Source organism: Chiloscyllium plagiosum, unplaced genomic scaffold (assembly GCF_037043375.1).
Source record: "Chiloscyllium plagiosum isolate Xiang-an unplaced genomic scaffold, Cpla_swu_hap1 HiC_scaffold_23, whole genome shotgun sequence".
NCBI lineage: Eukaryota > Metazoa > Chordata > Chondrichthyes > Orectolobiformes > Hemiscylliidae > Chiloscyllium > Chiloscyllium plagiosum.
In genome coordinates this window covers 4659970-4673750 of record NW_028270161.1, presented here as the reverse complement: position 1 = coordinate 4673750, position 13781 = coordinate 4659970, and the positions used below count along the sequence as shown (strand labels likewise).

Sequence of the window (13781 nt, the reverse complement as noted above, 5' to 3'; positions counted from 1 at the left end):
CTCTCTGGGTGAAGAAGTTTTCCACATCTTGGTCCTAATTGGCTTATGCAGCATCTTTAGTCTGTGTATAAGGATTGGTTTAGCTCAGACAGCAGATAGAGCAACACCAACAGTATTGGGGTTCAATTCCCACACTGGCTGAGGTTACCATAAAGGACTCACCTTCTCAATCTCTCCCCTGGCCTGAAGTACAGAGAGCCTCAGGATAAGCTACCATTCCATGGTCTGGTTAGACTATGGCAATGTTATCTTTTGGACTGTGACTGGTTCTGCACTCATCAGTCACTGGGAATGTGGAGGTGCAGGATAATGCATGTTTGGTAAATATAGCATGTATATATCATGTATGAAAAAGCCAAAGCACACAAATATTCTGCTTAAAACATGGCCTCATTGCATCCCATTTCCTAAGCAATGCTACATATGATTTTTTTTTCAAAACAATACACATTCAGAGGTAACTAACTAATTCTTAATGAGGCCAGCAGTATACAAAATTGGGGTGACACAGCGGCTCAGTGGTTAGCACTGCTGTCTCACAGCGCCAGGGACCTGGGTTCAATTCCAGCCTTGAGTGACTGCCTGTGTGGAGTTTGCACATTCTCCCCATGTCTGTGTGGGTTTCCTCCCAGAATCTATGGATGTGCAGCTCAGGTGAATTGGCTGTGCTAAATTGCCCATAGTGTTCAGGGATGTGTAGAATAGGTGCATTAGTTAGGGGTAAATATAGGGTAGTGGAATGGATCTGGTGGGTTACTCTTCAGAGTTTTGGTATGGACTTGTTGGTCCAAAGGGCCTGTTTCCACACTGAAGGGATTCTATGAAATGTGGACAGTTCAAAATCAGAAATTGTTTGGAAAAACTCAGCAGGTCTGGCAGCATTCTGTGGAGAGAAAGCAGAGTTAATGCTTTGGCACAAAGGTCACTCTGTTTTTCTCTCCACAGAATGCTGCCAGACCTACTGAGTTTTTCCAGCAACTAGTTTTTGATTCTGAATCTACAGGGAGGTGGGGTTGGTTGGTGTCGGTGTCCCAGAGATGTTCCCTGAAATGATCCGCAAGTTGGCGTCCTGTCTCCCAGTATGGAGGAGAACACCTCGGGTGCAACGCATATTGTAGATGAGGTGTGTGGAAGTGCAGGTAAATCTCTGCCAGATGTGGAAGGATCCTTTGGGGCATCTACAGTTCTAAGCTTTCTTGGTAAATGAGGATAGTTTGTGGCTGCCTGTTTAGTCTTTAAACTGACAGAAGGAGCCAAAAAGACATGTTGTTTCTCTGATTACAATTGCCTCTGTCCATCAAGCTGACAAGCTCCAACCCGAGGAGTCTCTGGGATAATGTTCCTCTGCATCCAGAAAACTCATCTGGAAAATATCCTCCAATTATTCTGTAATTAATATTATCATGGCTCTTTTTGAAGAGATGCATGAATATTTCAGCACTTCCACTTAGTTATTTTAAAACTCTTCCCCAGTCTGAGAACCACAGTCAATAGCCTGAATACATTTTAAATTCTCCAGACAGCAAGTTATGTGTTTCCCAATTAAACCAAAATCAAAAGAGGCGGTTTTACAGAATTAAGCAGTTTAAGTCTGCCAAGGGATTATGCAGAAAGGTTTTAAACACTTGCAAATGTAATGCACTGTGAAGGAATCTGTGGTTTCAAAGCCAGTGAATTTTTAAGACAGGCTCTAATTTAAAAAAAGAATCCAAGAGAAAAACTGCTGTGGAAACCAAGACTGAAACTGAGACTGGAAGCCAAAACTTTGAGCTGAATCTATATGAAAGGATCTAGTCCTGTTGAAACTCAGGAGAAGATGAGTCCAGTGGTGCAGTACAGGCAGATCGAAGAAGATAGAGGCCGAGTTCAGCAGCTGAGAATAGGCACATATACACTTGCTGAAGTAGTTCTTGTCATTCTAACACTGGTACATCTAGGCTATTGTAAGTAGAGTTCAGGAGATTCTACAGACACCTGCTATTTTTGGTGAAAACTGTGTTTGTGTAAACTCAGGTTGGATGCATGCTACTGTCAGCTGAAGATCAGACTACATCCTGGAAGCAGATAAAATTAAACTCTCGAAACAAAGGCACAATTTTGAAGGATTTTGTGACTGAGTTTGAACTGCTGAGGAGAAAGTGGGTACTGCAGATGCTGGAGATCAGAGTCAAGAGTGTGGTGCTGGAAAATCACAGCAGGTCAGGCAGCATCCGAGGAGCAGGAGAATTGGTCCTGCTTTGGGGATCCTTCCACATCCACCTGTGCCCACACCTCCCCCTCACCTCCATCCAAGGCCCCAAAGGATCCTTCCACATCTGGCAGAGATTTACCTGCACTTCCACACACCTCATCTACTATATGCGTTGCACCCGAGGTGCTCTCCTCCATACTGGGAGACAGGACGCCAACTTGCGGATCATTTCAGAGAACATCTCTGGGACACCGACACCAACCAATCCCACCTCCCTGTGGCTGAACACTTTAACTCCCCCCACCCACTCCATCCAGGACATGCAGGTTCTGGGCCTCCTCCACTGCCAAACCCTAACTACCCGACATCTGGGGGAAGACCGCCTCATCTTCCACCTTGGGATCCTGCAATCACACAAAATTAATGTGAATTTAACAGTTTCCTCATTTCCCCTCCCCTCACCTTATCCCAATCCCAAGCCTCCACTCAGCACAACCCTCTTGACCTGTCCATCTTCCTTCCCACCTATCTGCTCCACCCTCCTCTCCAACCTATCACCTTCACTCCCACCTCCACCCACCTATCACATTCACAGGTACCTTCCCACCCTCCCATTTATCTCTCAGCCCCCCAGCCCACAGCCTCATTCCTGATGAAGGGTTTATGCCCAAAGCATCGATTCTCCTGCTCCTCGGATGCTGCCTGACCTGCTGTGCTTTTTCAGCACCACACTCTCAACTCTGAATGAACTGCTCAGCCAATGTATAAAATCTATACATTAGAATCGACAATCAATGCCTGTTGGTTCATGTTTAATACTGATTCTGGGCTTTAGCTTATGAATGATTATCTAAGATAGTGTTTTGTGTTTGCTTTGACAATTGTATGGCAAAAAATATTTTATTTAACACATGGAAAGTTCTGGCTTAATTCTTTCATTAAATAACTCAGATTTTGGATTTTGTTTGAAGTTACTGGTCTCGCTCAAGATCATGACAACATTTCAAAGTAGTGAATGATTTCACACAAGAACAGAGGCCCAGTTACTCAATACATTTGTATGAAATACAAATCACTTTATTTGTAAGCTGCCCAGTAACCTTCAGGTGTCTGAAAATTACCCAGTGCTTTTGTGTTAATCTCCAACTATAGTTAGAATCAAAACAAAGACTTGATTTGGTGGAGAAATGAGTGAGCTAAGACAGAGATACTGTCATTTATAAAGCAGCAGCAATGTTATCAGATCTCAGGTGTGGGTCTCACTTGTTCAGAGCTAATGTTATAATTTCCCCATGTTGCTAATATTGCTCTGTTTACAAGGAGTGCACTCCCATTGCTGGATACCAAAACCTCCATGTCATTTTATAGGATCAGTCTTACTCCCCTATTACATTTGTACTCTGTGCTCTCCCCACCCCCACCCCCCCAATTCAACACGACTCCCTCCAAGGTAAGAAAGTTCATCAAAGAACATGTTCCATTCATTGACCATGATGACTGAATTTGTGTTTTCCATGGAGGTAGGAATTCCACTGTTCCAGATTAATGAAGAAATTGATGTTCAAAATATCAGAAGTGAATTTATAAAACATAATTGTCAAAATAGATCCAACACAAAACAAAAACCAGGCCATTTTTCTTTATGGTACAGTTTATTAACGTTTTGGTCTGTCAAATCATCTATAATTAATAATCAAACCCAATCTCCTGGTTAACCTCTTGCTTTGTTAACAATTATTGGAAACTCTTCCTTAACACTGCAGAGCTTCTCAGTGTTGTTTTAGGGAGCCAGCCACATATCAACTCTTAGTTTAGTTAAATTTAGCAACCCCCTTATCTCTGAGTCAGATGGGTGTGGGTTGAAGCTGCAGTTCAGACTATGAGCATACAGCTAAGTCTAACAGCACAGCAAACACTCAGCTGTGAAACAGAGTCCTGCCAAACCCTATCACTTTGATCCATCTCCAATACATTTCAAGAGGGAGATTTTTCTGACACTCTAACCCTGACCCTTTGTGTCTACAGAATATTTATTTATTTCCATCCTTTAAAATTGTTTTAAATCTCTAGCCTCACAATGCCATTTGTAATCCGTTCTGTTCAAGCCTGCAGTTTTGCATTAAATCAGGGCTGTTTTAATTCGGTGGTCTTAAAATCAAAATATTTCTTTAATATAACAAATTTATTTTCTCCTGCAAGCTTTTACATTCTGTAGTATGGCAATACTGCATGAAATATTTAAGGTAAGTATACATTGAAGGTAACAGGAGGAAAGTTCAAATGAGATATGAGGGGCAAGTATTTTACACAGCGAGTGGGCAGGTGCCTGGAACACACTGCTGGGTGGTGGTGGAGTCAGATACAATATGGCATTAAAGGAGTTTATAGATTATCACATGAATAAGCAAGGAATACAGGGATATGGTCCATGGGCAGGCAGAAGGGATTAGTTTGATTTGCATCATGCTTAACACAACATCATGGGCTGAAGGGCCTTTTCTAAGTTCTAAATACAGAGGAACCTCAATTATCTGGCGTTCGATTATCTGTATATCGGATTATCCGGCAAGTTTGTAAGGTCCTGATGCTTGGCTAAACTATGTTATGCTGCATTCGATTAACTGAACAAAATACTCCCCACCTGTGTCCTTGGGATAATTGAGGTTCCTCTGTACTTCCAATAAAGCTTTAAATTCAGTTAACTAGTAAAATGGTTTTACTTCTTGCAAGCTTTAAATTCTGTTAAATATTAATGCTGTATCTCTGTACTCAAAGTTTGTGAGAAGATTTGTAGCTCAGGTGCTCGTTGCTGTGGTTCTGTTCGCCGAGCTGGAAGTTTTTGTTGCAAACGTTTCGTCTCCTGTCTAGGTGACATCCTCAGTGGTTGGGAGCCTCCTGTGAAGCGCTTCTGTGGTGTTTCCTCCGGCATTTATAGTGGCCTGTCCCTGCCGCTTCCAGTTGTCAGTTTCAGCTGTCCGCTGTAGTGGCCGGTATATTGGGTCCAGGTCGATGTGTTTGTTGATGGAGTTTGTGGATGAGTGCCATGCTTTTAGGAATTCCCTGGCTGTTCTTTGTTTGGCTTGCCCTATAATGGTAGTGTTGTCCCAGTCGAATTCATGTTGCTTGATGTCTGCGTGTGTGGCTACTAGGGATAGCTGGTCATGTCGTTTCGTGGCTAGTTGGTGTTCATGGATGTGGATCGTTAGCTGTCTTCCTGTTTGTCCTATATAGTGTTTTGTGCAGTCCTTGTATGGGATTTTGTACACTACATTAGTTTTGCTCATGCTGGTATCGGGTCCTTCGTTCTGGTGAGTTGTTGTCTGAGTGTGGCTGTTGGTTTGTGTGCTGTTATAAGTCCTAGTGGTGGCAGTAGTCTGGCTGTCAGGTCAGAAATGTTCTTGATGTATGGTAGTGTGGCTAGTCCTTTGGTTGCGGCATGTCCTCGTTCCGTTGTCTTTCCCTTAGGCATCTGTTGATGAAATTGCGAGGATATCCGTTTTTGGCGAATACCTTGTATAGGTGTTCCTCTTTCTCTTTTTGCAGTTCTGGTGTGCTGCAGTGTGTTGTGGCCCTTTTGAATAGTGTCTTGATGCAACTTCGTTTGTGTGTGTTGGGGTGGTTGCTTTCGTAGTTCAGGACTTGGTCAGTGTGTGTGGCTTTCCTGTATACCTTTGTGGTGAATTCTCCGTTCGGTGTTCTCTGTACCATCACGTCTAGGAATGGAAGTTGGTTGTCCTTTTCTTCCTCTCTCGTGAATCGGATTCCTGTGAGTGTGGCGTTGATGATCCGGTGTGTTTTCTCTATTTCCGTGTTTTTAATGATTACAAAGGTGTCATCTACATATCTGACCCAGAGTTTGGGTTGAATTTGTGGTAGGACTGTTTGTTCTAACCTTTGCATAACTGCCTCTGCTATGAGTCCCGAGATTGGTGATCCCATGGATGTTCCGTTGATTTGTTCGTATATCTGGTTGTTGAATGTGAAGTGTGTTGTGAGGCACAAGTCCAGTAGTTTGAGTATGCCGTCTTTGTTGATGGGTTCAACGTCCTGTTGTCTGTTATGTCTGTTCAGCAGGTTGGCTATTGTTTCTCTGGCTAGGGCTTTGTCAATAGAGGTGAACAGTGCCGTTACGTCGAATGAGACCATGGTTTCTTCCTTGTCTATGTGTATATTTCTGATGATGTCCAAGAATTCCTGTGTTGACTGTATAGAGTGTCTGGATCCGCTGACCAGGTGTTTCAGTTTCTGCTGTAGTTCTTTCGCCAGTTTGTGTGATGGTGTCCCTGGTAGTGATACGATGGGTCTGAGTGGGATGTCTGGTTTGTGCACTTTAGGTAGTCCATAGAATCTGGGGGTGTTGTTGCTTTCAGGTTTCATTCTTTGTAGGTCAGACCTGGTTATCTGTCCGTTTTTTTGTAGGTTCCTCAGTGTGTTGTTTATCCTATTGGTGAGCTGTGGGGTGGGGTCAAACTCCCTCTTTTAGTAGGTGTTAGTATCTGCAAGTAGTTGTTGTGCTTTTTGGATGTACTCTGCCTTTGTCTGCTGGTAGTATGATTATGTTCTTTTCGTTTCTTAGTGATTTTAGTGCTTCCCTCTCCTTGGTGTTGAGGTTATGTGTTTGTCTTTTCCTTGTTATCAGAGGTACGATACTTTGTCTCACTGTTTGTTGTGTCTCTTCTGTCAGTCCATTGTTCCTGAGTGTGTATTCTAGTGCTGCTAGGAAGTCTGCTGTCTTGGCGTCCCTGTGGTTGTAGTTGAATCCCTTGGCCAGTATTGTTCTTTCCGTGTCTGTGAGCTGTCTGTGGGAGAGGTTTTTAACCCAGGTGTGTGCTGTGGTGTCCTCTTTGTTGTGTGTTAGTTTGGCCAATTTTTCTTTTAGTTCCGTTTTTTTGCGGTGTGTAGTCCTGTTCTGTCCTATGGTGACAGCCTGTTCTATGGTCTGGGTCCATTCCTGATTCGTGGTTTTTGAAATTAACGACTTTTGGCGCGCAATTTCTTGTCTGTATCTGTGAAGTCTGTTGTAAGCGTCTGTAATCATTACCTGGATCATCCTGAGTCCATTCTGCCTGGCTGTGTCTCTGGCTTGTGGATTGTTGACTGGTGGCCTGTATCTGACACTTGGTGGAAGGATGCGATTCTTTCGGCATTCATGCAGGAACCGGAGTTGTTCGTATGTGGCGCTTAGGCAGTTAGCACAGGATTCCCATTTCCTGGCTTGTCTTAGCGTCTCTCGCCCGTAGGTGTTCAAAGTTTGTGAGAAGATTTGTAGCTCGGGTGCTCGTTGCTGTGGTTCTGTTCGCCGAGCTGGAAGTTTTTGTTGCAAACGTTTTGTTCCCTGTCTAGGTGACATCCTCAGTGCTTGGGAGCCTCCTGTGAAGCGCTTCTGTGGTGTTTCCTCCGGTGTTTATAGTGGCCTGTCCCTGCCGCTTCCGGTTGTCAGTTCCAGCTGTCCGCTGTAGTGGCCGGTATATTGGGTCCAGGTCGATGTGTTTGTTGATGGAGTTTGTGGATGAGTGCCATGCTTCTAGGAATTCCCTGGCTGTTCTTTGTTTGGCTTGCCCTATAATGGTAGTGTTGTCCCAGTTGAATTCATGTGGGGGGAGGGCGGATACAGTGACCTGTGACCTCTGTGAACGCATGCCATAGTTACGTGGTCTGTAGTTAGGGAATCTGTAGTAGCCAATAGCACACTGAGAAACATCACAGAGACCTACAGCACAGAAAAAGGCCCTTTGGCCCATCATGTCCGTGCTGGTCAAAAACAACGACTTAACTACTTTAATCCCATTTCCCATATTTTGGAAATAAAATTCTATGGCCACAGCCTTAGTTTACCTTGTAACTGAAATTGCAGCTTAAATTATGAGTGTTCTTTTGCGTTTAATTCTGGTCGCCACATTACAGGAAGAATGTGGAGGCTTTGCAGAGGGTGCAGAAGAGTTTACCAAAACGCTGCTTTGATTGAAGGGTGGAGGCTAGAGAAACTCGGATTGTTCTATCTGGAGCCGCAGAGGCTGAAGGGAGACTTGATAGCAGTATATAAAATGACGAGATACACAGATAGGGTTGATGGTCAGAATCTTTTTCCCAGAGTTGGAATGTCTAATGCTAGAGGGCATTTATTTAAGGTGAGAGGGGGAAGTTCAAAAGAGATGTTAGGGGCAGGTGTTTTACACAGAGGGTGGTTGGAGTCTGGAACATACTGCTGGGGTGGAGGTGGAGGCAGATACTATAGAGGCGTATAAGAGGCTTTTAGATAAGCTCATGGATCTGCAAGGAATGGAGGGATATGGACCAAAGGCAGGCAGAAGGGATTGGTTTAATTTGGTGTCATGCTCGGCACAATATCGTGGGCCGAAGGGCCCGTTCCTGTGCTGTACTGTTCTATGTTCTAATCTTTAAAAAAAATCTTTAAATTCTTCCAACTTTCTTGTTCTGTCAGATTCTTCCTTGAAATATATTAAATTTCCCTTTTTGTCACCTTAAATGAACTCTGTGATTTATCTGATATTGTGGTGTTGGTACAAATAATTTCCTGGACCTTGCTCTGAGTGCTGCAGTTGTCCCTTGCAGCTCCCACTCACTATGGCAGTGAGACTTGTTCTGAAGGGCACACGCTCCCTTTCACTTCTTCCCTTCCCAGCCTGCCATTTTTAAAACTGCTTTTTTCACTCCACTCTTACTGCCAAAGTTCTGAAGCACACCCATAACGCTTCCTTCTCTAAGGACTCTATCTCCTCTCAAGATGGCTAGTCTTTAGTCTCTTCCTAACCCTCACTCTCTTACTAGCCCTGAGGTAAAGGTTTATTTCTGCAGCACTGACTTTGCCTTGTTGCTGCTCCCGCAAGGGAATAATGGTTAACATGTGCTGACTATAACAAAAGAACAAACAACAATGCAGCACAGGAACAGGGTCCTTTGGTCCCCAAGCCTTTCTAAACTAAAACCCCTTTGCCTCTGCGAGGTATGTATCCCTCTTATTCCCTGCCTATCACGTAACTGTCAAGACACCTCTTAAACGTTGCAATTGTGTACGCCTCCACCACCTCCTCTGCCAGTTCATTCCAGGCACTTACCACCCTCTGTGTAAAAAATCTGCCTTTCACATCATGTCGTAATGGGCTCTGGGAGAGTTGAGGTCATTGCTACCACCCTTCCAACCAACTCATCCATGCCAACCAGATATCCCAAACTGATCTAATCCCACTTACCTAGATTTGCTCCTATCCCTCTAAACCCTTCCTATTCATATACCCATCCTGATTCCTTTTAAATGTTGGAATTGTACCAGTTTCCACCACTTCCTCTGGCAGCTCATTCCATACATGTACCACCACCCTCTGTGTGAAATAGTTGCCCCATAGTTTTAAATCTTTCCCCTCTCACCTTAAACCTATTTACCCTATCCATGCCCCTCATGGTTCTATAAACCTCTATAAGGTCACCCCTCAGCCTCTGATGCTCCAGGGAAAACAGCCCCAGCCTGTTCAGCCTCAGCCTCTTCCTATAAGTCAAATCTTCCAACTCTGGCAGCATCCTTGTAAATCTTTTCTGAACCCTTTCAAGTTTAACATCTTTCCTATAGCAAGACACCAGAACTGAATGCAATATTCCAAACATAGCCTGACCAATGTCCTGTTCAGCCATAACATGATATTCCAAATCCTATTCTCAATGCATTGACCAATGAAGGTAAGCATACCAAACACCTTCTTCACCACCCTGCCTACACGTGACTTCATTTTTAAAGAACTATGCACTTACACTCCTAGGTCTCTTTTGGAGTCACAGAGTTATACAGAATGGAAACAGACCCTTCCATCCAACTCATCCGTGCTGACCAGATATTATCAACTGATCTAGTCCCATTTGCCAGCACCCGGCCCATATCCCTCTAAACCCTTCCTATTCATATACCCATCCAGATGCCTTTTAAATGTTGCAATTGCACCAGCCTCCACCACTTCCTCTGGCAGCTCATTCCATAAACGTACCACCCTCTGTGTGAAAAAGTTGCCCCTTAGGTCTCTTTTATCTTCCCCTCTCACCCTAAACCTATGCCCTCTCGTTCCAGACTCCACCACACCAGTGAAAATACCTTGTCTATTTACCCTATCCATGCCCCTCATGATTTTATAAACCTCTATAAGGTCACCCCTCAGCCTCTGATGCTCCAGGGAAAACAGCCCCAGCCTGTTCAGCCTCTCCCTATAGCTCAAATCCTCCAACCCTAGCAACATCCTTCTAAATCTTTTCTGATGCTTTCAAGTTTTGCAACATTTGTCCTTATAGCAGGGAGACCAAAACTGAACACAGTATTCTAAAAGTGGCCTAACCAATTTCCTGTGCAGCCACAATGATATTCCAACTCCTGTACCCAATGCACTGACCAATGAAGGCAAGCCTGCCAAATGCCTTCTTCACTATCCTATCTACCTGCGACTCCACTTTCAAGGAGCTATAAACCTGCACCCCATGGTCTCTTTGTTCCTGGTTTACCTTAACAAAATGATTGCATTTTGGTAAGGTAAACCTTACTTGCATTTAAAAATAAATTGATATTAACAAACACAAGATTGTGCCTGTTTCGAAGTGGTACATTTTAATAGAAAGTTTTGTTTAATAATCTGACTCCTGAAAAGGTTCCAGCTTTAGCCCATGCTCTGTGTGCTGCACCCCATTGGAATTCTATCAATTCCCACCAGCAATTGTAATTCAGAGAAATGTGGAAATGCAGTAGGTTTGCACGATCTGCTATTGTTTTATTTAATCCCTGAGTTTGAAGGATACTAACAAGGATAGTATTTATTATCTGTCCTTAATTAAGCTGCTGTTAACATGCACAGAGACGTAACAATAGATCTCGACACTGCTGTACACTGTCAGCATTTCTTCCCAGGCACATTGGCAAAAATCAATGGAACATATTGGATAACAACACCTCCCTAGATGGAAACTTCTTTACTGTGTGAGCTACATATTGGATAACAACACCTCCCTAGATGGAAACTTCTTTACTGTGTGAGCTACAGAACATATTTACACATGAATCAGGAGCAGAAATAGACCATTCGGCCCATCAATGTGCTCATCTATTCAATAAGATCACGGCCAATCCATATGTGCTTTGAATTCCAAAGGAGCTGTACAGGACATTGGTCAAGCCATACCTGGAGACCTGTGTGCAGTTCAGGTCCCTACACTATAGGAAGGATGTGACTGCACTGGAGGGGGTGCAAAGGAGATTCACCAGGCTGTTGCTGACCCAAAACGTTCACTCTGATTTCTCTCCACAGATGCTGCCAGACCTGCTGAGCTTTCCCAGCAATTGTTTCTGAGTTACAGCATCCACAGTTCTTTCAGTTTTTAATGAGCGATGAAGAGAGACTGGATAAGCTCGGGTTGTTTTCTTCACAGCAGAGTAGGCTAAGGTGGGCAACACCTGATCGAGGTGTGTAAGATTATGAGGGGCATGTTTAGGATGGATAGAAAGCAGCTGGTCCCCTATGTCGAAGAGCCAATAACAAAGGGCATAATTTTAATCTTAAAAGAAGGAAGCCTAATATCTAAAAGCTTGTGATTTCAAATAAACATGTTGGACTGTAACTTGGTGAAGTGTGAATTCTGACTGTCCACCCCAGTCCAACGCCGGCCCTTCCACATCCTGGGTATTTTAAATTGACATGCTGTGGCTGTCACCAAGACCCTGTCAGTGAGTTCTGAATCCTGGTCACATTGGTAGTGACAAGTTGACAAGGGACAGAAGTCTGGCAGGTCACTTATAGAAGGAAGAGGGTGGTTGGAAATATCAGCAAACAGCTAATTGTTAATGAGAGAGAACGCCCCAAACTCCAAGTTCAGCCTCTGAGCGCAAGGAACAAGGAAACAGACCTTGAAAATTATGTAAGCCAGCCATTTACACTTTGCTTGGCAATGTGTTCTGAACCACCAGTTTTTTTGAGCAAAGTGCTGCCAATATTTTGCAATGACCCCAGTGGGTACGGTAAACAGACTGGAAGCCTGGACATATTTTTAGAAGATTTTCAAGTCACAGATAATGATTTGAGATTGCAATCATAAGTTGCATAATTGAAATAGAGCATTATTGGTCAGATACCAAGGCTACTGACAGGATTACCGAATGCAGGGGACAGAGCAAGGTCATTCAGGCCAACAGTCCCAACCATTACGTTCCACATCAGCCCCCTTCTCAACACATCAGCATATCGCTCAATTGCCTCCTACATCTGTGTAACAGCCCCATATATACCCATAAGGCTCATCAAACAACATTTTCCAAATGCACAACCACAGCCATCTAAAAGGACAACAATACCCTGAAGTGACTGTAATGAGGTCAGCCAGGTGGACCTCATAGAATAGGAGTTCCCTGATTGGGCTGTTAACCTGGTCCAATCAGGGAGCCCTGGCTGACAGACAGAAACAGAAGGCTCAAACATCCTGTTCACTCTAAGAGCCGGCTCTGAGGGAGCTGGATCAGTGTCAAGGTCTCTCCACGTGTAAATAAAGGGTGATTTGGTGATGGGATACCAGCCTCTGCCGAGTTATTTCATATTCCCTGCAAATATACCTTCCAAGCCACGCGTCATCCTGACTTGGAAATACATCACTGTTCACTGTAACTCGGTCAAAATCCTGAAACTCTCTTCCTAAGGGTATTGTGGGTCTAACTACAGCACATGGACTGCACCGGTTCAAGAAGGCAATTCACCCCCACCTTCTCAAAGGGGCAACTAGGGACGGGCAGTAAATGCTGGGCCCAGCCAGCGACCTCCACACATTATGAAAGAATTAAAAAAAGCTTTGGTTGCTCTGGAAGTGAGTTTCACATTCTCACCGCTCTCTGGGTAAAGATGTTTCCCTTGAATTCCTATTAGATTTATAAGTGATTGTTTTATGTCAATGGTGCTCAGTTCTGGTCTTACCTGCAGGTGTAAACATCTTCCCTACGTGCAATCTACTGGATTCTAAATTAAAGTAAATTAAATTTAATGCGAACTGTATTAAATCCGAACATGTTAAATTATTTTACTGTGTATTTGAGGTGAATCCAATATGGAAAAAGCCAAGCTATCAAACATGGAAATGTTACAATAGCAAATGAACCATTCAGGAACAGTTCGCTGATGGGTAATCTTTGAAAGGATAGTTGACAATGAGACAAAGGTTTATGGAGGTGGATAGATTTGATATCTCTTACAAACATTGGCTTTTATAGTCTGGGCACAATTTATGGTTGGATCAATTTTTAGCAATAACACAGTTGATATCAACTTTAAGGTTTGGCAAAATTTATGTTAGAAGCATCTTCGCTTTAAATAATGCCTCCTGACTGAGTATTACAAATGAAAGCAGCCCAGTAACAGAGCACCAGGAACGGGTCACACATACTCAGCAACTTGAATCTCTCCATATTTGTGCAATGGTATCCTAGCAACCGTCGTCACAGGCAACCGCAGCATCCCCAGATACGATTCAGTGGCAGCATCAACTGCTTCAGCCCTGTGCCTAAGGCTCTTGCCCAAACTCCAGAGAATAACGAACCGACGCAGCCACCACGACCGGCCAG

At 43.7% G+C, this 13781-nt stretch overlaps 1 protein-coding gene across 1 annotated transcript in view; it reads right to left on the bottom strand.

Annotated features, from left to right (window-relative positions):
• Positions 1–13781, bottom strand: part of frmd4a (FERM domain containing 4A) — a 765730-nt gene that overhangs the window by 615573 nt on the left and 136376 nt on the right. The gene's annotated exons all lie outside the window — the stretch shown is intronic.